This window comes from Podarcis liolepis (genome assembly GCF_965112155.1).
Source record: "Podarcis liolepis genome assembly, chromosome: 10".
NCBI lineage: Eukaryota > Metazoa > Chordata > Lepidosauria > Squamata > Lacertidae > Podarcis > Podarcis liolepis.
In genome coordinates, this window is record NC_139562.1 from 4,215,490 (window position 1) to 4,236,087 (window position 20,598).

The 20,598-nt window shown below is 46.4% G+C and overlaps 1 long non-coding RNA gene and 1 pseudogene across 2 annotated transcripts in view; both read right to left on the reverse strand.

The window, feature by feature from the left end:
• LOC310687077 overlaps nt 1-20,598 on the reverse strand; it is a 78,547-nt gene that overhangs the window by 17,504 nt on the left and 40,445 nt on the right. The gene's annotated exons all lie outside the window — the stretch shown is intronic.
• On the reverse strand, nt 2,506-16,978 carry LOC310688139 (ovocleidin-17-like; annotated as a pseudogene). Its single transcript, XR_014530111.1, has 6 exons — nt 16,974-16,978; nt 13,475-13,686; nt 6,443-6,522; nt 3,979-4,113; nt 3,548-3,656; nt 2,506-2,964 (listed from the first exon to the last, which is right to left on the reverse strand). The product of XR_014530111.1 is annotated as an ovocleidin-17-like (transcript).

Below are 20,598 nucleotides of genomic sequence, written 5' to 3' on the forward strand. Positions count from 1 at the left end.
TACTTAACCTGAAACTGTTCTTAACCTGAAGCACCACTTTAGATAATGGGGCCTCCTGCTGCCGCTGCGCTGCCAGAGCACAATTTCTGTTCTCATCCTGAAGCAAAGTTCTTAACCTGAAGCACTATTTCTGGGTTAGCGGAGTGTGTAACCTGAAGCGTATGTAACCCGAGGTACCACTGTATTTTTCTGTTCTGTCTTAGTTTTCTTTCCCATCTTGATATAATTCCCTAAAGTAGTTTTCAATTTTTTTAGTTATTTCCTTTGGATCATCAATAATTTCCCTCTATCTTCGAATTTGTTTATCACCTTTCTTTTTGTTTTTTTCCTTAATTGCCAAGCTAACATTCTTCCCGGTTTATTAGAGAATTCAAAGTTTCTTTGTTTTGACATTTTTTATTTTCCATTCAATTTCCTGGTTCAAGAGTATTGAAATCTGAGTTTGTAACGTTTTAATGTTTTATTTCGCTTTCACGTTTCCTGGAGTTTGGCATAAATCTTTTTCCTTTTCCTTTATCTCTTCCAAAATTTCCAATCTTTTCTTTGTCCTTGCCACATCTACAACAATGAGCTATCTTAGCCAACCCCTTTTAATGCAACCATAAAGGGGTCCAATAAACACTAAATATTATTTTCTGTTGTATTAGTCCTAATTTAAAATCTAATAACACCTTAGGTATTGGAGCTAATACATTTCCCCAATGTCTGGGTAATAATGAAAGTTCCAGTTCCTTATTCCAATCATCTCTTACAGTCTGCATATTGAACTTGTGTGTTGTTATGAAAAATAAAAATCTTCTTGTGCTCAATTGCTAGCCCCACCTGGAGACTATTTCCCATTAATGCTTGGATATAGGCCTCTGCTTTCTTTGGTACTGTAAATTTGTGTGTTTCCTCACCACTTCTGACACAGAAAATAGCTGGGAATCTGACGCAGAACTCCAGATTAGCCACTTTTTGCCATGCGTCTTGTTTGGAGGGTTTTGGGGATAACTGAAGGGAAGACTCCCTGGGATGCCTCCATCTCAATATCAAAGCTTATAGAGGAGTTGATTGCCCTCAAGGCACCATATTGCCAACGTGTCAAAGGTCTTAGCCAGCACTTTGAAGTGGATGCACAAATGACAGAGAAGCTGTTGGGTGTAGTGAAGGGTTAACCTTCTATGCCTCGAGCCTGAAGGGACAGGCTTACAAGGGAAGTAAGCCAGGACTTGACTAAAGCAGCTTGGAATGCTGTGAGCTGAGTGGGAATCGAAAGCATTCAGTTCAGCGAGAGAGAGGAGGCAGAGACGATGCAGCTTAATACGGATGGCTGATTGTGGATTGTAAATACGCTATTTGTTTCCAATAAAGAGATATTAGGACAGAAGAACCGTCTGGACTGATTTACTGCCCTTTCGACACACAGGCGCTGTGTAATTCTGCTAATTGCTTTACGACTGCTCTAAAGCCACACTGCGTAAACAGAAGCTGCAGAGGCAAGAAGGGGAAGCGTGGCTGGGCACCAAACAATAAAGCAATGAAACTATACAAGAGAAGCCACTGAGGCTGATGCAATATATGAGTATTTACTTCTGCAACATATGTGTAGAGGCATGTACATATTTTAAAAATTATGCTTCCCCATCAGAATGATGAAAAGGTCAGGGATCTGCAGTGAAGGAGGTTCCTTCTTCTGCTCATTGTCCAGTAGAATTCTTGGCATCTCAAAATCTGTTGCCATCAGTCCCCATCATCTTATATATATTATACGAGGGATGGGGCACCTGCAAGGCTGTTCCCCTCCCAACTACATCCTCAATGGATTCAAGTTAAAAGAAAGGAGATTCCAGATAAACACAAGGAAGAACTTTCTGAGTGTAAGAGCTATTTGACAGTGGAATGGACGCCCTCAGAAGGTGGGGAATTCTCCTTCCTTGCAGGTTTGAAAGCAGAGGTGGGATGACAGCCTGCCAGGGATGTTTTCGTTGTGATTCCGGCATTCCAGGGGGTTGGCCTAGATGACCCTCAGGGTCCCTTCCACTTCCACAATTTTATGGTTCTGTGTAACATTAGGTGGGGACAAAGGGACAACTGGGAGCTGAATGAGCTCCTAATTAATCCTTTGCAAGCAGGAATGGGGACAGTTCACCACTGATCAGTGCTAAGAGCAAACCCCATTGGGAACGTCCTACTGCTGCCAGGGGGGGGGGGGTGTCTTTCTCTCATCTAATTAGTGCTGGACTGAAGCCCCTTTGGAGACACCCTTTCAGCAACAAGCAGCTGGTTTGCGCTGAGAGCACAGCTGCAAGGGGGCTGGTTGCAAGTCCCACTTTGTCTTTTTGCAGGTGTGGTTTGGATTCAAGCCGCACCTGCAAACAGTCATTTTTTCTCTGCAGAGGGATTGCTTTCATTAAGGCTCCACCCTTCCCAGGGCTCTAGAAGACACTGCCATAAAAGTGCATTGGTTCTTTGCACAGTAAAAGAGACCAGTTGAATGTCCTAAATGCAATCTTAATCAGGATATTGGACACCAGTCAGCTGGGAGGGGCAGGAAGTAATAACGGAAAGTAATTGGTTCTTGTTTCAGGGGCATGTGTTTAAATTCACAATGGGCTGAGGCATCTATTAGGGAAGGGGAGGCTGTTGTCCTCCTGACGTTGGTGAACCCCAGGTTTCTTCATCCTGGGCTCCCAGGGAAGGGGGCTCTTGCTACTTGCAGGATTCAATTAGATCTATTGCAGGCTACTGTGAGAGCAGGACGTTGGAATAGCTGGGCCACTGGAATGGGGCAGAAGGGCACCTCTGACGTTTTCATATTCTGAAAAAGGCGCAGGTAGAAAGACAGCGTTGGATGGAAGCTTCTGAGATTTGATGGGGTCAGCCAGGGAGAGCGAACAGGTCAGGAGGATGCAGATGCTGGCTCATGTTCACAAATATAGGATTCTTCATATCGGCAATCCTCAGCTCTAAATCTCAAAAAAACTGGAAAGGAAAAGAGAAATGAGGTTAGGCAGAGTGACATCAGGGGCTCCGTGGCATGCTGCTGCTGCTGGGACCCCCACACCCTCAAAACACATGCACCCCCACACCCCATGGTGCCTGCAAAGAATGTCCTTTCTTCTTCTCCCATTCAGAAGAAACCCAGCCACCTATCCAATACTAAATGGCCAATGCGGGTGGTGGCATCTATGGGGAGGACCTTGAGTGGAAAGCAAAGGGGATTAGGATGGTGTTCCCTGTCAGTCTGAGCCACCTTGGGAACACAGCTGTCAACGTTTACCTTTTTTAGGGGAAATTCCCTTTTTCCGAATAGGATTCCTCCCAAGAAAAGGGAAAAGTTGACAGCTATGCTTGGGAAGGCTAGATTATTGCAAGGCAACTTGGAAATATCTCTACCAAACAGATGAAAGGGCTCTAAAGGAAGTCCTTCACTCACAACTTCTTGGCCAAAGAGCAGGCAAGGAGCTCATTGCACACCCGCAGTAGAAATCAAGAAAATACTGCAACCCACATTGCTTTGAGCATGGCAGCTCCAAAGTACCAGCCCTGAGAGCGAACTCCTTACCGTCTGCAAGAAACAAGAAGCCACATTTGTTGTCTCTAGTCATAGGTTTTCCCTTAGGCCACGGTAGGAACTTGGCAACAGAGCCATCTGTCCACTTCCAATTTCCATCCTGTAGGGACAAGAGAGGTGGGATGTTCTTTAGAAAGAACAGATCACAAGGAGACACTTCCAAGACACAGCACACTCCTTGATGATTCCACACAAAAGAACCACAGACAACATTATTTGAGTTGCAAGACATCAGCCGGGAGCCCACCATGACTGTATTGGCCTCCAGTATGTTGAGTCCAGAAAACCTTCTCGTAGCATTTCATCAGCTGGGGAAGCCCCATAGAAGAATCTTCCCAATGAATTCATTTACTATCTTCCCAATGAATTCATTTACTCCAACAGTGCTGACGGGGGAGGAGGAGAAGGCCTTGGAGACTCACCTGATCCTTGCCTGACAATCCAATCCAGACACGTAGTACCTGTGCAATTTGAAGCATGTCAGACACTGAACGCAGTTCTTCCATGTCATGGATAGAGGCAAGCTCAGAAGTCGGGTCAAATATACGGCAGGTTTTCTGAGAGGTGGAAAAAAGAATGAGTTTTATGCAGCTACACTTAACTTTGAATTCTCCTCAAAGTCAGGCTCAAGGTTGAATAGTGCAGTCGCAATACGTGGAAATCCAGCTCTGGAAATGTGACTGATTGAAATGCAAGCTTTGTTCGGTCAACTGAGATCCAGCACGGTGCAATATCCCCATTTGTGTCTTGCTCAGATTCTCCACTTTCAGTTTGTGATTTTGTTTATAAAAAGAAAAGTTCTCGGGAGAACTGAGCAGTATTTGAGTGGACATTGCCCCAGTATTAAAACATTTGTTTGCAATTTCACCTCATATACTGCAGCTTTGGGTGTTATTTTCAAGAATACACTTTACCCACGATTTCCTCTAATACAGTGGCGCCAACTGCTGGGCAGGGGGCCAAGAGCCCCACAAATCTTTAAGGATGTGCCCTGGGCCCCTCAAAATTCTGTGGTATCTGTGCGTGCATACCTCCTAACTTGCTTATCTTACTCACGTACACTGCATGTCGTGTGAAGTGTATGTATGTTTGTTCAAAATATTTTTAGGGAGAACCAAATTTCAAATGATGCCTCTGTTTTGATGTGTGTTATTTCAGGACATGCCAAATCGAGTTGCTCTCATTAAGATGTGCTTCAAAGCCAAATTTCCCCCCATCATACCTGTCAGGGAACTGCCATTGCAGTCAGGAGGGAGGAAGGGCTCCCGAGTGATGCCGGAGAAGGTCCCAGCAGGAAAAGAGGGGACTCAGTGACCGGGGAAGGAAATCAGCGTTACACCAGGGAGAAAGGGGGCAGAGGCGGGTTTCGGAGGGATGGCTCCAGGACTCTTCGCCAGAGACCAGCGGGGAGAGCATTGGTCCTCCACTGCCCACACCCACCCTGCGCAGAAGACTTCCGCGCAGGGAGGCTAGGCAGAGACTATCCGTCAAGGAACTTTTATGTTGGAAGAAGTTCAGGAAACGCCCACTGACGGATTCTGCCAGTGACTGAGACAGACGCGGAATCAGGACTGTCCAGCCAGGGAAAGGTTTATCCAGGCAACCTCACCGAGAGTGGCGGCAACTTACGCACGAGCAACCCCCAATTCCCATTACAATGCCCATCTAATGAATGGCATGTGCACTTTTAAGGCTGCCAGATCCATCATGCAGCATGCTTGGGCAATGTCCGGTGGTGTAGTGGTCATTTTATGTTTGTGCAGAAGCTGGAGACAACAGCCAACCTGTCCCCAAGGAGAACTGAAAGCCTTGCCTTGAAAGGATGAAAAAGTGCAGGTAGCTGTGTTGATCTGTTAATATATTCCTTCCCGGAAGGAGGAACAGTACCTGGCAAAATACCCATTCTATTCGGATGAGCTTGGCTAATCAGGACATGGTAGGAGAATGCCAGGGATGTGCCCTACCATAGCAGGAACATCATTCCTATTTATTTAGACAAGGCAGCCTTGAGGTCAGAGCTGAGCAAGCCAACTACCTGGTGCATCAAATGGCATCCCTCAGGGTGCTCACACAGCTGTTATTTTCCTGGTGGGCTTCAATGACTCCCACACCACACATTTCAAGCACCTTTAATAAACATGTAGCTTATACCCAAGGACCATGGGAACTGTAGCCCTGAGGACAGCAACCTACAGCTCCCTGGACTCTTGGGGGAATGCCATGTTCTTCAAATGTGTGTTCAGTGGCTGTTGTGGATCTTGCTTGCCTCATCCCTTATTGCATAAGCTGTTCTGACTCTCTCTAACGTACTTTGGGTTCTCCATGCAATTCCCAACAAATGGGCAACATTTATGAACCTACCTGTCCCTGGAGGCTCATTTGAAAGCAGAACATGTTGGAGCCTTCTTGAAACCTGAGTAAGTACTCCAGCCTTTGGGGCCAATGGGTCTTTTCTGGGATGTTGAGCCCACCATCTCAAGCCATCTTAAAGAAGGCCTGCCTACTTCCAGCCTATGAAGAGCGTATCTATCCAATCACTATCCCACAGAACCTTTCCAGGATTGAGTTTCAGTGGCCTTCATCCAGCCCCCTAGTGGTTCCAGGCAATGGTCCTGAGCTTCCTCAGCCTCATCTGAATCTGAGAAGAAAGATAAACTGATAAACTGAGCTGGTTGCCCAAGGCCTAGTGAAGGAAAACTTCACTTCATATCCATAAATGACATCTCATCAGCTCTTGAGATGCAAAAGATGGCCTCCTGGGATAAAAAACATGGCCATGGGATTGAGATTCATAACATGTCTTCTGCAGAGACTCTCAAGAATATCTTGTGTTTTGTGCCCTTGCTTTTTCTGGACCCACTCAAAGCACCTAGAGGCCCCTCTTACCATTGCCTCATGCCACCTCAAAGGGTCGGAAAAGATTCGATAGCAGCTTCCCTTTATTCTGGTCCAGCCCCAGAGGCAGCCTTGAGGTAATGGAGAAGGAGAACATTAGCATTCAACATGGTCATGTCAGCACAGGAAACAGTGGAAATAAAATACCTGTATTTTTCCATCTATAAGACCCCCCCCTCTTTTGGGGGCCTGAAAATTGAGAAAAAAGAGGGGATTGAGCTTTTGGGGAGGTTTATTTGGGGGAAATGCCAAAAATCGCCCACCCACCAGAACACAGCACACAACCACTCGTGTTGCTTACAATTGCTGCTTATTATCTTGGGCTCACACTTGGTTCTGAGGAGTGAGAGATTTTTGGCATCTTCTCCCCAACAATCAAGTGGCTAATCGCCACTTAAAAACACTTCGTTCTGGCAGGTGAGCAATTTTCGGCATTGGCCACCTGATTGTTTTGGGCGGGGGGAGGAGAGCCCAAGCACCCCGCTGCACACGCCCACCCTGCGCAGGAGACTCCTGCGCAGTGAGAGGCGGAAACGATTGGGCGTCAAACAACTCTTATGTTGGCAACGCTTTAAGAAACGCCCACAGACAGATTCTACAAGTGACTAAGGGCAGCCACGCAAATATGGGCTGCGCAGTCCGGAGGGTTTAACCAGGCAATCCGATGCTCAAACGGAGCAGGATTACGCACGAGTAACTCCCAACCACTACAGCAATCTGTCTGTCCCTGAAAGTTGCTCGTGCGCAACAAGCAGAAGGGGGCATCATGAGTAAGACCGGAGGAGCAGGAGCCACGGGAGGGGCGGCTGGAGGGCAATCGCTGGAGGAGAGAAACCGCGATTTGGAAGAGCACATAGCCATCCTGACAGCGAGGCTGGACGAACGACGGTCACTGGATGCTCAGGGGAAACCCACCCCCATAGCAAGGAAGGTACCGGGACTGGTGCACAAGTTTGGGGGAAAGCCTCAAGAGTATGGGGCGTTTAGAACAGAAATAAAATATGCCTTGAAGCTGCAGAAAAATGATTTTGAAAATGACGCAGCCAAAGTTGCCTATATTGTGGGGCACTTGCAGGACGGGGCGAGAGAGTGGATTCGACCGCTTATGGCGACGCAGAATGACGCCATGGAGGATCTATCGAAATTCTTTCAGGCGATGGATGCTATGTTCAGTAGCGATGGGTAACAGAGTGTGACCAAACGGGAACTGCTAAGCTGCAAGCAGGGAGAAGGGTCAGTTAGAGACTATTGGTCACGTTTTGCCATGATTGTTCATCGTCTGGGGTGGCAGCTGGACTCGGAACCCATACAAATGCTATTTGAGGAGGGGTTGTCACCAACGGTCAAAGATGAGCTTTCGCGCGCTCCCCGACAACAGTCTATGGACCAGCTGAGCAAGGCAGCCCTTGCGATTGGAGTAAGACAGGAAGCGCGGGCTCAAGAGAGGCGGGAAGGGAGAGAGCAGCGTTGTCATGACTACCGCATTCCTAGAATTCCTAGGCAGCCTTCCCCACCGGCGGAGCCAATGGAAATAGGCGGTGCGCGCACCCAGGAAGTTTCAAATGCCAGCGAGAGTCGCAAAAGGGAGGGAAAGGATGTTAAAACGACCAAGAAATGTTTCCTTTGCCAAAGGCCAGGACATTTTGCCAGAGTCTGCCCACAAAGAAAGGCCTGGCAAGGAATGGTGGGGGCCGTGGGGGGCGAGGAGGAGGAACCCCAGACTCCGGAGCAGGGAAACGGAAATGCTTGGCTGCCAATCAGCGGGCACAGCAGCCGAGCCAACAACCAATGAATGTGCCCAAACCAGATTCTCCCAGAGCAGCAATTGCCATTGAGGTGGTGCTTTAACTCCCAAATGGGCACCCGGTGAAGGTACAAGGTATGCTGGACTCAGGAAGCTCATGCAATTTCTTTAGCAGGGACTTTACCTTAGAGCATCAGCTTCACCTGCTACCTCTGGATGCACCGCTGCAAGTCACCACCATTGATGGGAGGGAGCTGATCGGGGGGGGGAGTTACCCACCAGACCCCACCGATGAGAATGAGAGTGTCTAAGCACTCAGAGACAATAGCCTTCCACGTTGCCTCATTAGCGGGTCCCCCAATAATATTAGGGATGAGCTGGTTAGCGCAACATGATCCGGTGGTGGCGTGGCATCAGAGGACTGTCAGCTTTGGGTCTGACTACTGCCTGCAGCACTGCCTAGGAGGGGAAACGCCAAGGATGAGCATAGCCAGAGTGGCAAGCACTGCAGTGGAGGGGAAAGGGAAGGTGCCACCACAATATGCTGATCTGAAGGAGGTTTTTAGTGAAAAGGAGGTGGATAGACTGCCACCCCACAGGCCGTTCGATTGCCAGATCAATTTGCTCCCTGGGGCGCAGCTGCCGGTGGGTAAGCTGTATGCCATGTCAGACAGAGAGATGAAGGAGTTACGGGACTTTATCGACAAGAACCTAAAGAGAGGGTTTATAAGAGAGTCAAAGGCAGTGGGGGGCAGTCCAGTATTTTTTGTGGACAAAAAGGACACTGATAAACCGAGACTGGTTGTGGACTTTCGGGGGGTAAATTTGGTGTCAGAACCTGTAACTTTCCCAATGTCCAGAATTGATGACATTTTGACGAGAGTGAGGAAAGGAAAGATTTTCACCAAGCTAGATCTGAGGGGGGCTTACAACTTAATCCGGATGAGAGAGGGGGATGAATGGAAGACCACCATGTTCACACCCCTGGGGGCTTTTGAATATCTCGTTATGCCTTTCGGATTACAGTCAGGCTCCGCCTGTTTTCAAGCATTCATGCACCACGTTTTGGGGTCTCTGCTTTACAAGAACTGTGTGGCATTTCTGGACGACATCTTGATTTATTCAGAAAATGAGGAGCAACATGTGAAAGATGTCAGGGAAGTGCTACAACGTTTGCAGAAACACCAGTTGTGGGTCAAGCTAGAGAAATGTCAGTTTCATGCCCGAGAGGTGGAGTTCCTGGGGTACAAGTTATCTGACAAAGGCTTAGCTATGGACCCCAGCAAGGTGCAAGCAGTATTGGAGTGGAAGACCCCAAAGACACGAAAGGATGTGCAGAGGTTCCTAGGTTTTGGCAATTTCTACAGGAAGTTCATCAGGAACTTTGCACACTTGACGGCCCCAATCACGGACTGTCTCAGTAGTAAAAGAAAGTTTGTGTGGACGGAGGAAGCCCAGCAATCCTTTGAAAGATTGAAGAAGGCATTCGCGTCGGAGGAACAATTACTACATGTGGATTTGGAGAAACCAATGAGGGTAGAGACGGATGCGTCAGACCGAGCCATCAGGGCGGTTCTGTTGCAGCCAGGACTGAACCAGCAAGAATGGAAACCGTGCGCCTTTTTCTCGAGGAAGCTGAGCAAATCGGAACAAAACTACACCGTGTACGACCGAGAACTGCTAGCAATTTACGCCGCCTTTCGTCGGTGGCGCCATCTGCTGATAGGGGCGCAGCATAAGATCCAGGTCTGCACAGATCACAAGAACTTGGAATATTGGCGGACAGCACGGGTGCTCAACCAGAGACAGATTCGCTGGGCGCAGGAGTTTTCCAAGTTTTCCTTCGAAATCCAGTATGTGCCCGGCGAGCAAAACGTGAGAGCAGGCGCTCTCTCATGGAAACAAGAGTACTTCGAAGGAGAGGGGCCGCCGGAGACCCGCCACGTCATACCTGAGGACCGAGGGGTGTGTAGGGGTACTCTAGTGGGCACGAGAGAACTGGCAGGACTTACTAGGGACGATGAATTCGCCCAGACCAAAATCAGGGAACTCCAAGAGGGGAGGGGAGCACCAGAGGGGTTTGAAGAGAAGGAAGGGGTGTTGTACTACAGGGGGGCGATGTACGTACCGGGGGAGGCTCTAAGAAGAAGGGTACTCAAGCAACTACATGACACCCCCACAGCGGGGCATTTTGGGCAACACAAAATCATGATGCTGGTGACCCGACAATTTTGGTGGCCACGGGTGAGGGAGGATGTACGCGAATATGTAAGAGGGTGTGACCGCTGCCAGAGGGCCAAAGGGGAACGCACGATGCCAGCAGGTTTGCTGGAACCCTTACCCACGCCAAACAAACCCTGGGAGGTGGTGTCAATTGATTTCATGACGGATTTGCCCAAATCGAGGGGAAAAACAGCAGTGATGGTAGTAGTCGACTTGCTAACCAAAATGTGCCACTTTATCGCCTGCTCCCATGCGGTGACGGCGGAAGAAACGGCACGGTTGTTTGTAGAACACATTTTCAGGCTGCATGGCGCCCCCTTGAGGGTTTTATCTGACCGTGGAAAACAATTTACTTCCCGGTTCTGGAGGAAGCTCATGAGCCTACTGCAAGTCGAGGTCAGCTTCTCGACAGCGAGACACCCAGAAACCAATGGGCAGGCGGAAAGGGCAAACAGTGTACTCCAGCAATACTTACGCTGCTACGTTAGCGAAAGGCAGAATGATTGGGTAGAGAAACTAGCGCTAGCAGAATTTGCGTACAATAATGCTGAACATGTGTCCACCGGTATGAGCCCCTTCTTGGCCAATTATGGGTGTCATCCCAGGGCATTCCCGGGCAATGAGGAACAGAGCTGGAGTGTGCCTGCAGCTGAGCAGTTTGTGGAAGAAATGGAAGCGTTACATCAACAGCTCAAGATGTACCTAGATAGGGCCAAGGCCAGTTACAAGAAGCAAGCAGATAAACACCGGAGAGAAGGGGAAACCATTAGGGTGGGGGATCGTGTGTGGTTGTCCACTCAAGGGTTACCTTTTAAGGGAGGGTGCAAGAAGTTGCAGCCCAGAAGACTGGGTCCTTTTGAAGTTATACAACAGATAAACCCAGTGGCGTTCAAGCTCAGCTTGCCCAACAACATGAAAATACATCCCGTGTTCCACAGGTCCTTGCTCTCACCACACAGAGAGGGGCGGGAATTCGAGGGGCGGGAGGTAGAAGTCTTGCCACAACCACAGGTAGAAGAGAGGGAACACCAGAGCTCGGCCGCAGAGATAGTGGATTCAAGGTGGCAAGGGTGGCAGGTGCAGTACTTGGTGGCGTGGGAAGGAGAGCCCTGGTCGGAAAACACGTGGGTGCCAGCAGAGGCAGTTGACGACGAGCATATGGTGGAAGTGTTCCACCGACGGTTCCCAGATAAACCCAAGCCCTTAGGGTGATTCTGGGAAGAACAGTTCGGCACCATAGAGGAGGAAGAGAGTTTTGAAGGGTTTTCAGAATCTGAAGAAGAATCGGATTGGGAGAGTCATTCCTTGGGTGGGAACCTTAGCAGGTGGGAAGAGGTGTTCACACCCACAGATGAGGAGGACAGCTCTTTCCGGGGTTTCCTTGGCTCGCCGACCAGAGAAGAGGCTGCAATAGAGCCCCCTGGTCGGAGGGGGAGTGAAGGGGGCCCTGGGAGGGAGGTGGATGTCAGGGAACTGCCATCAGAGGCACGGGAGAAGGAGAGGGTCTCTGATTCTGCAGGGGAAGGTCCAAGCACTAGAGGGAGACGCAGCCGGGTAGAAGGGGAAGAGAATGAGTGTAACACCAGGGATCCAGGAGAGCAACGGGACAGGGAGGTGCATGGGCTCCAGGACTCTTCATTGGAAGTTAGTGAGGAGAGCCCAGGCACCCCGCTGCCCACGCCCACCCTGCGCAGGAGACTCCTGCGCAGTGAGAGGAGGAGACGATTGGGCGTCAAACAACTCTTATGTTGGCAACGCTTTAAGAAACGCCCACAGACAGATTTTACAAGTGACTAAGGGCAGCCACGCAAATATGGGCTGCGCAGTCCGGAGGGTTTAACCAGGCAATCTGATGCTCAAACGGAGCAGGATTACGCACGAGTAGCTCCCAACCACTACAGCCGCCATTAGCTCTCCTGCTTGCCACTGTGGCACCTAGTAGACAGCTGACCTTGTCGTAGGAAGCAGGAGCGTGATTGGTGGCCGCTGGCAGCAATAAGGGAGCTGATAGGTGGTTTCTGCACCGTGGCCAGTGGCCGCCAATCATGCTCCCGCTTGCTGTGACAAGGGCAGCTGTCTATTGGCTGCCACAGCAGCAAGCAGGAGGGCTAATGGTGGCAATCAGGCAGCTAAGATGTGAGTGGTTGTGTGCTGTGTTCCAGCGGGTGAGCGATTTTCAGGATTCCCCCCTCAGCACTACCCGTGTATAAGACGAGCCTAAATTTTGAACCTCATTTTTGGGTCAATAAAGGTAAAAGGACCCCTGACCATTAGGTCTAGTCGTGACCGACTCTGGGGTTGCGGCGCTCAGCTCACTTTATTGGCAGAGGGAGCCGCGTACAGCTTCCGGGTCATGTGGCCAGCATGACTAAGCCACTTCTGACGAACCAGAGCAGCGCATGGAAATGCTGTTTATCTTCCCGCCGGAGCGGTACCAATTTATCTACTTGCACTTTGAGGTGCTTGTGAACTGCTAGGTGGGCAGGAGCAGGGACCGAGCAATGGGAGCTCACCCCGTCGCGGGGATTCAAACCTCCAACCTTCTGATCGGCAAGTCCTAGGCTCTGTGGTTTAACCCACAGCACCACCAGCTCATCTTATACACCTAAAAATACAGTATCTTTGGGGTGCCATAAAAGTCAAAGGGAAATTGAACGGCCTCAAAGACATCCCAGGTCACGGGGTTCACCACTTTCTTGGTGTCCAATATGACATATAATATTTTCATTGTATTGTATTAAATTATTTACCTACCTAGTTTCCAGCCAGGGGAAGCTAAGGAGACTAACAGCAATAGATAATCTTATTTCAACCAATAATAAAAACTACTAGGAAATAAATACTACTAAACCAGTTTACCCTCGGAAACTGATGAAACACAATACGCATCATTCAAGACTAGCTGGAATTGTTGGAATTAATGCTTTAACCCAAAATGGCACACGAGAGACTGGGCAAAAATGCCAATGGATCTACACTTGGCTTTCTAATGTTGCCAGAAGCTGCTCTTTCTCTAAGGAGACATCAACCACCTCCGAGATGAAATGTTACCTTACCATTGGGACCGTAGGGGTTTTCTGCTTTTTTTATTTTCATTGCGAAGCCAAAGGAGAGCTGCCATATCAGAAGAAGGCAGGTGCAAAGGAGGCTGAGCCTGGGGTCAGATGAAGGCTGCATCTGCTTCTAGAGACAGAAAACACAAAACACACAATTGCTAGGCTGAGTTTCCTCTATCCATCGGTCAGGAGGCAAGGCGTTCTCTTTCTTTCTAACAGAAAAAACACACACATTATTTCAATTCAATTCAAAATCCTTTATTAGGCATAGCACACCACACATTAACAAACAGACAACATATACAGACTGTATAAAATTCGGGCTCAGCGAACACAATTTATCCCAGACCTATTCTTAACTCCAGGAAATAACTCGATGTACATAGATAATATAATACAACACAGCAACATCACCTACCATTAAAAACCACCAAGTCTCTTTATCATGGCCCATTCTCTCTTCATGGACAGCATTTAAAAATTCAGCCGCTATTAAAGTAATTTGGTCATCGCTGTCCGCCAGCAGGTCCTGAACAGTTGGTTGTGTAAAACTCTGTCTATTCAATTTTAGGGCCTCAGATAATTGTTTTCTGGCGTGACTGCCAAAATCACAGGAACAGAATATATGCTCTAGTGTATCGGGTTCCTGTTTTCTGCATTTACAGAGACGCTCTGATTCTGGGATAGCTAAGTATCTTCCTCTCACTACCACCGAGGGAAACATGTTAAATCTGGCCAACATAAACAGCCTACGCAATTCAGGTTTCTTCAGATTTGTCATGTATCCCTTTTGGAAATCTCTACACAAAGGGAGATTTAAGTGGATAGGAGAGCAGGTGCTGTGCTTTGCAACCTCAAGTATAACACACATTATCTCATCCACACAGAACAAAGTAAAGGTAATGGTAAAGGTAAAGGGACCCATGACCATTAGGTCCAGTCGTGACTGGGGTTGCAGCGCTCATCTTGCTTTACTGGCCGAGGGAGCCGGCATACAGCTTCCGGGTCATGTGGCCAGCAGGACTAAGCCGCTTCTTCTTCTTTTTTTGGGGGGGGTTGTTTTTTTTTTTTTATAAAATTTTTATTGATTTTACAGATTTTTTAAAGACAAACAAACACCTAAAATGACATACAAACACGTATAGTTTCTTAACATTTTTTCATAAACCTCTTTTCCGGGACTCCCCCATACCCCCCCTTTCTGCATCCCAATGTCCATAATTTTTTAGCAACTTCTAGATATTCCTTTCCAACCTCTGTCATCTTAATCTTTTCTATAATCTGATCTTATATCACTGTATCCCTTTTTTCCCCTGAAAACCTCGACATTCTAACATTCATCAAGTTTATAGTAGTCCTTAAGATAGCTTTTAAATTTTCTCCATTCTTCTTCCGCTGTCTCTTTTCCCTGATCGCGGATTCTGCCAGTCATCTCAGCCAATGTCATATAGTCCATCACTTTCATCTGCCATTCTTCCAGAGTAGGTAGGTCTTGTGTCATCCAATACTTTGCGATGAGTATCCTTGCTGCTGTTGTAGCATACATAAAGAAAGTTCTGTCCTTCTTTGACACCAATTGGCCGACAATGCCCAAGAGAAAGGCCTCTGGTTTTTTAAGAAAAGTACATTTAAGTACCTTTTTCATTTCATTATATATCATTTCCCAGAAAGCCTTAATCTTCGGGCATGTCCACCAAAGGTGATAAAAAGTACCTTCAGTCTCTTTACATTTCCAACATTTGTTATCAGGCAAATGATAAATCTTTGCTAGCTTGACTGGGGTCATGTACCACCTGTAAGTCATTTTCATAATGTTTTCCTTTAAGGCATTACATGCCGTGAATTTAATACCGGTGTTCCACAACCACTCCCAGTCAGCAGACATAATGTTATGACCAATGTCCTGTGCCCACTTAATCATAGCCGATTTAACTGTTTCATCTTGTGTATTCCATTTCAGCAGCAAGTTATACATTCTTGATAAATTCTTAGTATTGGGTTCTAACAATTCAGTCTCTAATTTTGATTTTTCCACCTGAAAGCCAATTTTCCTATCCTGTTTAAAAAACTCCATTATTTGATGATATTGAAACCAATTTTGTACTTTATGTTTCATTTTCTCATGACTTTGTAATTTCAGTTTATCTCCCTCTTGTTCCAAGATTTCCCAATACTTCGGCCATCCGACCTCCATATTGAGTTTCTTCACTGCCTTAGCCTCCACAGGAGACACCCATCTAGGGGTTTTGTTTTCCAACAGATCTTTATATCTTATCCAAACATTAAACAATGCTTTTCTAACAATATGGTTTTTAAAGGCCCTATGCAGCTTAATTTTATCATACCATAAATATGCGTGCCAACCAAATGCATTATTAAAACCTTCCAAATCCAAAATGTCTGTGTTCTCGAGGAGCATCCACTCTTTCAGCCAGCAAAACGCTGCTGCTTCATAGTACAATTTTAAGTCCGGCAGGGCAAATCCCCCTCTTTCTTTAGCATCTGTCAGTATTTTAAATTTAATTCTGGGCTTTTTGCCCTGCCAGACAAATTTCGAAATATCTTTCTGCCACCTCTTGAAACAATCCATCTTGTCCAGAATCTGCAAGGCTTGAAACAAAAATAACATTCTAGGCAATACATTCATCTTAATCACTGCAATTCGGCCTAACATTGACAATTTCAAATTTGACCATATTTCTAGATCTTTTTTAATTTCTGACCAGCATTTTTCATAATTGTCCTTATACAAGTTCAAAATTTTTGATGTCAAATAAACCCCTAGGTATTTCACCTTCTTAACCAGTGTCAATCCTGTCTCTTCTTGAAATTTCTCCTTCTCCGCGGCTGTTAAATTTTTTTCTAAGACTTTAGTTTTTTGTTTGTTCAGTTTAAATCCAGCTACCTGGCCAAATTGTTGGATTATCTCCAACACCCTTTTCGTACTAGTGTCAGGCTCTTGTAGAGTCAATACTAAGTCATCTGCAAATGCCCTTAACTTTTAATGTTTATCTCCGACCTGTACACCTTTAACCTGCTGGTCATTTCTAATCATATTCAGCAACACCTCCAGAACTGAAATAAAAAGCAATGGGGAAATTGGGCATCCCTGTCGTGTTCCTTTTTCTATCCTGAGTTCCTCAGTTACCACATTATTTACAATTAACTTGGCTTTTTGTTCAGAGTATATCGCACCCAAACCATTCTCAAATCCTTGGCCAACCCCCAGCAGGACTAAGCCGCTTCTGGTAAACCAGAGCAGCGCACGGAAACGCCGTTTACCTTCCCGCCGGAGTGGTACCTATTTATCTCCTGGCACTTTGATGAGCTTTCGAACTGCTAGGTTGGCAGGAACAGTGACCAAGCAACGGGAGCTCACTCCGTCGCAGTGATAGAACAAAGTAAGGAGTTACAAATCCTCAAGATCAAAGCATTTCACTTTATAGATTTATCAACTCTTTGATTTGTTGGGGAGCTGGTCCATGAGATGCAAAGGTACCCCATTGTTAGTGTGCTGCTCACTTTAATAAATAATAATAAATAATAATAAATTTTTATTTATACCCCACTCTCCCCTGCCAGAGCTGGGCTCAGGGCGGCTAACACCAATAAAATTACAATAAAACATAATAGGGGGAAAGAAACAAAGAAACAAACAAAAACTAGTTTATTAAAATATGGGTTAAAATGCAATTTAAAATGCAGCCTCATTTTAAAAGTAGCCCATAAATCAAAACCATAAGGGGAGGGAAACATAAGGGTCAAACTGAGTCCAAGCCAAAGGCCAGGCGGAACAGCTCTGTCTTGCAGGCCCTGTGGAAAGATGTCAAGTCCCGCAGGGCCCTAGTGTCTTTTGACAGAGTGTTCCACCAAGTCGGGGCCAGTACTGAAAAGGCCCTGAACCTAGTTGAGACCAATCTAACCACCTTGTGATTTGGGACTTCCAAAGTGTTGTCATTTGTGGAACTTAAGGTCCTCCACAGGGCATACCAGGAGAGGCGGCCCCATAGGTACAAGGGTCCTAGGCCGCATAGGACTTTGGAGATATAGCTGAAATTCAAAGGCCAGCATGGAGAGTCAAAGAGATCAGAAGGGGGGAGATAACTCACCTGGTTTTTCAGCTTGTCTCTCTCTCTGAGCTGCTGATTCTTCCTTATTCAAGTGTTCCAGTTGAGCTACGCCTGGGTGGGAAGCTGGTCTTTATGTGTCATTTATAGTCTGGTAGGTAGGCAATGGCATGTGGTGAGAGACTCTTGGCAGCACAAGGGAAGCCTAATGGTTCAACACAATCATACACCGAGATCTTTTGCATCAGAACACAGAAGTACAGAAAGATCTCTTTCACCTGAAGCCACTGTGGACTGAAAAATATCCAGCTGCTATGAAGTGGAAATTAGCAAGGAGGAGGAGAGTAATGCTAGGCAAGGAGAAAGTAAGAAGCTAGGAAGAGTGCTGCTGGTTCTGCCCATCCGTTTTACAAAATGTGGCCATTGCTTCTTCTCTCCACAGCGCCTCTTACTTTGAGTGTATTGTGTTAGCTAATGAAGCCCCACCTCTTTCCCTCACTTTCCCTCACTTCTTCAGATCTGGTTGAGATGGACAAGGAGAGTCTCTGGTCTACCACAAACACATCTCCAGAGTGATCATGAATGGCTGGGTGAGATTTTTGTCCACTCAGTTTCCTGATCGGGAATTGGGGGGGAATATCACCTTCTGCGCAGGGTGCAACTGAAGTGGAATGGCAGGGCTGTGTGGTCCCCTGATCCACTGGGTCCTTCCTTCCTTCCTTCCTTCCTTCCTTCCTTCCTTCCTTCCTTCCTGTCCTCTTCTGATCCATATGCACAAGTGCATAAGACTGGTGTATACTTTCCCAATGTTGTCAACATCAGCAAATGTTCTTGCAACTCAGTTGGCATCATCAAGAGGAATCCATTCTCCATCAGCAGATAAGACAAAGCATGAAACATCACATTCCTTTGCCTCATCAGAATAAAGATTGAAATCCTGCCCACCAGCTGATGCAGTTTGTGGGCTGTTATGAGCACATCCTGATATACTTGGGGGAAGGGGGTGTTAGTTTCAGAAGAACTGCCCCTGGTCTTCTGCAGTAGAGGTACAGAGTGTTCACACCCCCAACAGTGCACTTCAAAGGCCACATCTTGTTTTTCAAGGTTGTTGTTGTTTATTCGTTTAGTCGTGTCCGACTCTTTGTGACCCCCTGGGCCAGAGCACGCCAGGCCCTACTATATTCCACTGCCTCCCACAGTTTGATCAAACTCATGTTGGCACCTTCAAGAACACTGTCCAACCATCTCGTCCTCTGTCGTGCCCTTCTCCTTGTGCCCTCCATCTTTCCAAACATCAGGGTGAACCTCAATATATCCCTTTGCCACTCCTTGAAGCATCCTCCCTTCCCCCCGAATTGTCTTCATTAGCACATTCATTTTGATTACAGATATCCTTCCCCAAAATGTGAGATTCACCAACAATTTATTTTTATTTTCATTAAGTTTGAAACCTGCCACCTGACCAAACTCATTAATTCTTTCCAAAACTTTGGGCAGACTTTCTAATGGATTATCTCTTGTTCTTATAAGATCACCTGCAAAAGCTTTTAGCTTGAATGATTTCCCCATCACCACTATCCCCTTTATGCCTTCATCTGCTCTTATCCTCCTTGTCAACATTTCTAGGATCAAAATAAACAGTAATGGGGACAGTGGACAGTCCTGTCTTGTTCCCTTAGTTATTTTAAAGCTTTCTGTTATTCCATTGTTGATAATCAGTTTGGCTTTTTGATTCCTGTAAATGGCTTCTGTGCCCCTATTAAAAGACTTCCCCAGGCCCATTGATTTTATCATTTTTTCATAAAATTCCATGACACATTGTCAAATGCCTTTTCCGTGTTGACAAACATTAATACTGGCTTCAGGTGGTAGCCTTGTTTGTCTGACGCAGTCAAAATAAACAAAAAATTGTCCAGTACCACCTTAGAGACCAACTAAGTTTGTTCTGGGTATAAGTTTTTGTGTGCATGCACACAGGTATCTGAAGAAGTGTGCATGCACACAAAAGCTTATACCCAGAACAAACTTAGTTGGTCTCTAAGGTGCCACTGGACAAGTAATACCAGCAGTTCGTCACTTCTTGCCTCTAAGTACTCCAATATGTCAATTACAGTTCTTATGTTATCTTTCATTCTTTGAAGTCTCTCAGCCCCACTCACCTCACAGAATGTTTGTTGTGGGGGAGGAAGGGAAAGGAGAATGTTAGCTGCTTTGAGACTCCTTAAAGGGAGTGAAAGGCGGGATATCAAATCCAAACTCTTCTTCTTCTTCTTCATTTGGCATCCCGGTAGGAAACCTGCTTTATCTTCATTTACAGTGGTACCTTGGGTTAAGTACTTAATTCGTTCTGGAGGTCCGTTCTTAACCTGAAACTGTTTTTAACCTGAAGCACCACTTTAGCTAATGGTGCCTCCTGCTGCGCCGCTGGAACACGATTTCTGTTCTCATCCTGAAGCAAAGTTCTTAACCTGAAGCACTATTTCTGGGTTAGCGGAATCTGTAACCTGAAGCATATGTAACTCGAGGTACCACTGTATTGTGTCTTTTAGTATACTTTTTAATCTATTTGTCAGAATATCTGCAAAGAGTTTATAATCATTATTTAAGAGGGATAACGATCTATAATTTTGAACTGTTGTTGAATCTGTACCTTGCATCGGGATTAGTGTTATGAATGCATCTTGCCACAATTCTGGCAATTTCCCTTTACATAATATCTCATTCATAACCTCCTTAAGCGGTTGTGCTAGGGATTCTTCCAATTTCTTATAAAAAGAAGCTGGTAAACCATCTGGGCCTGGTGTTTTCCATTGGAAATTTTGCATTGGAAATTGCCTGCTGAATTTCTGTCATAGTAACTGGAGAATTTAACCATTTAATTTTCTCATCCGGTATCTTCGGGAAATTATTTTGACATAAAAACAGTGGTACCTCGGGTTAAGTACTTAATTCGTTCCAGAGGTCCGTACTTAACCTGAAACTGTTCTTAACCTGAAGCACCACTTTAGATAATGGGGCCTCCTGCTGCCGCTGCGCTGCCGGAGCACAATTTCTGTT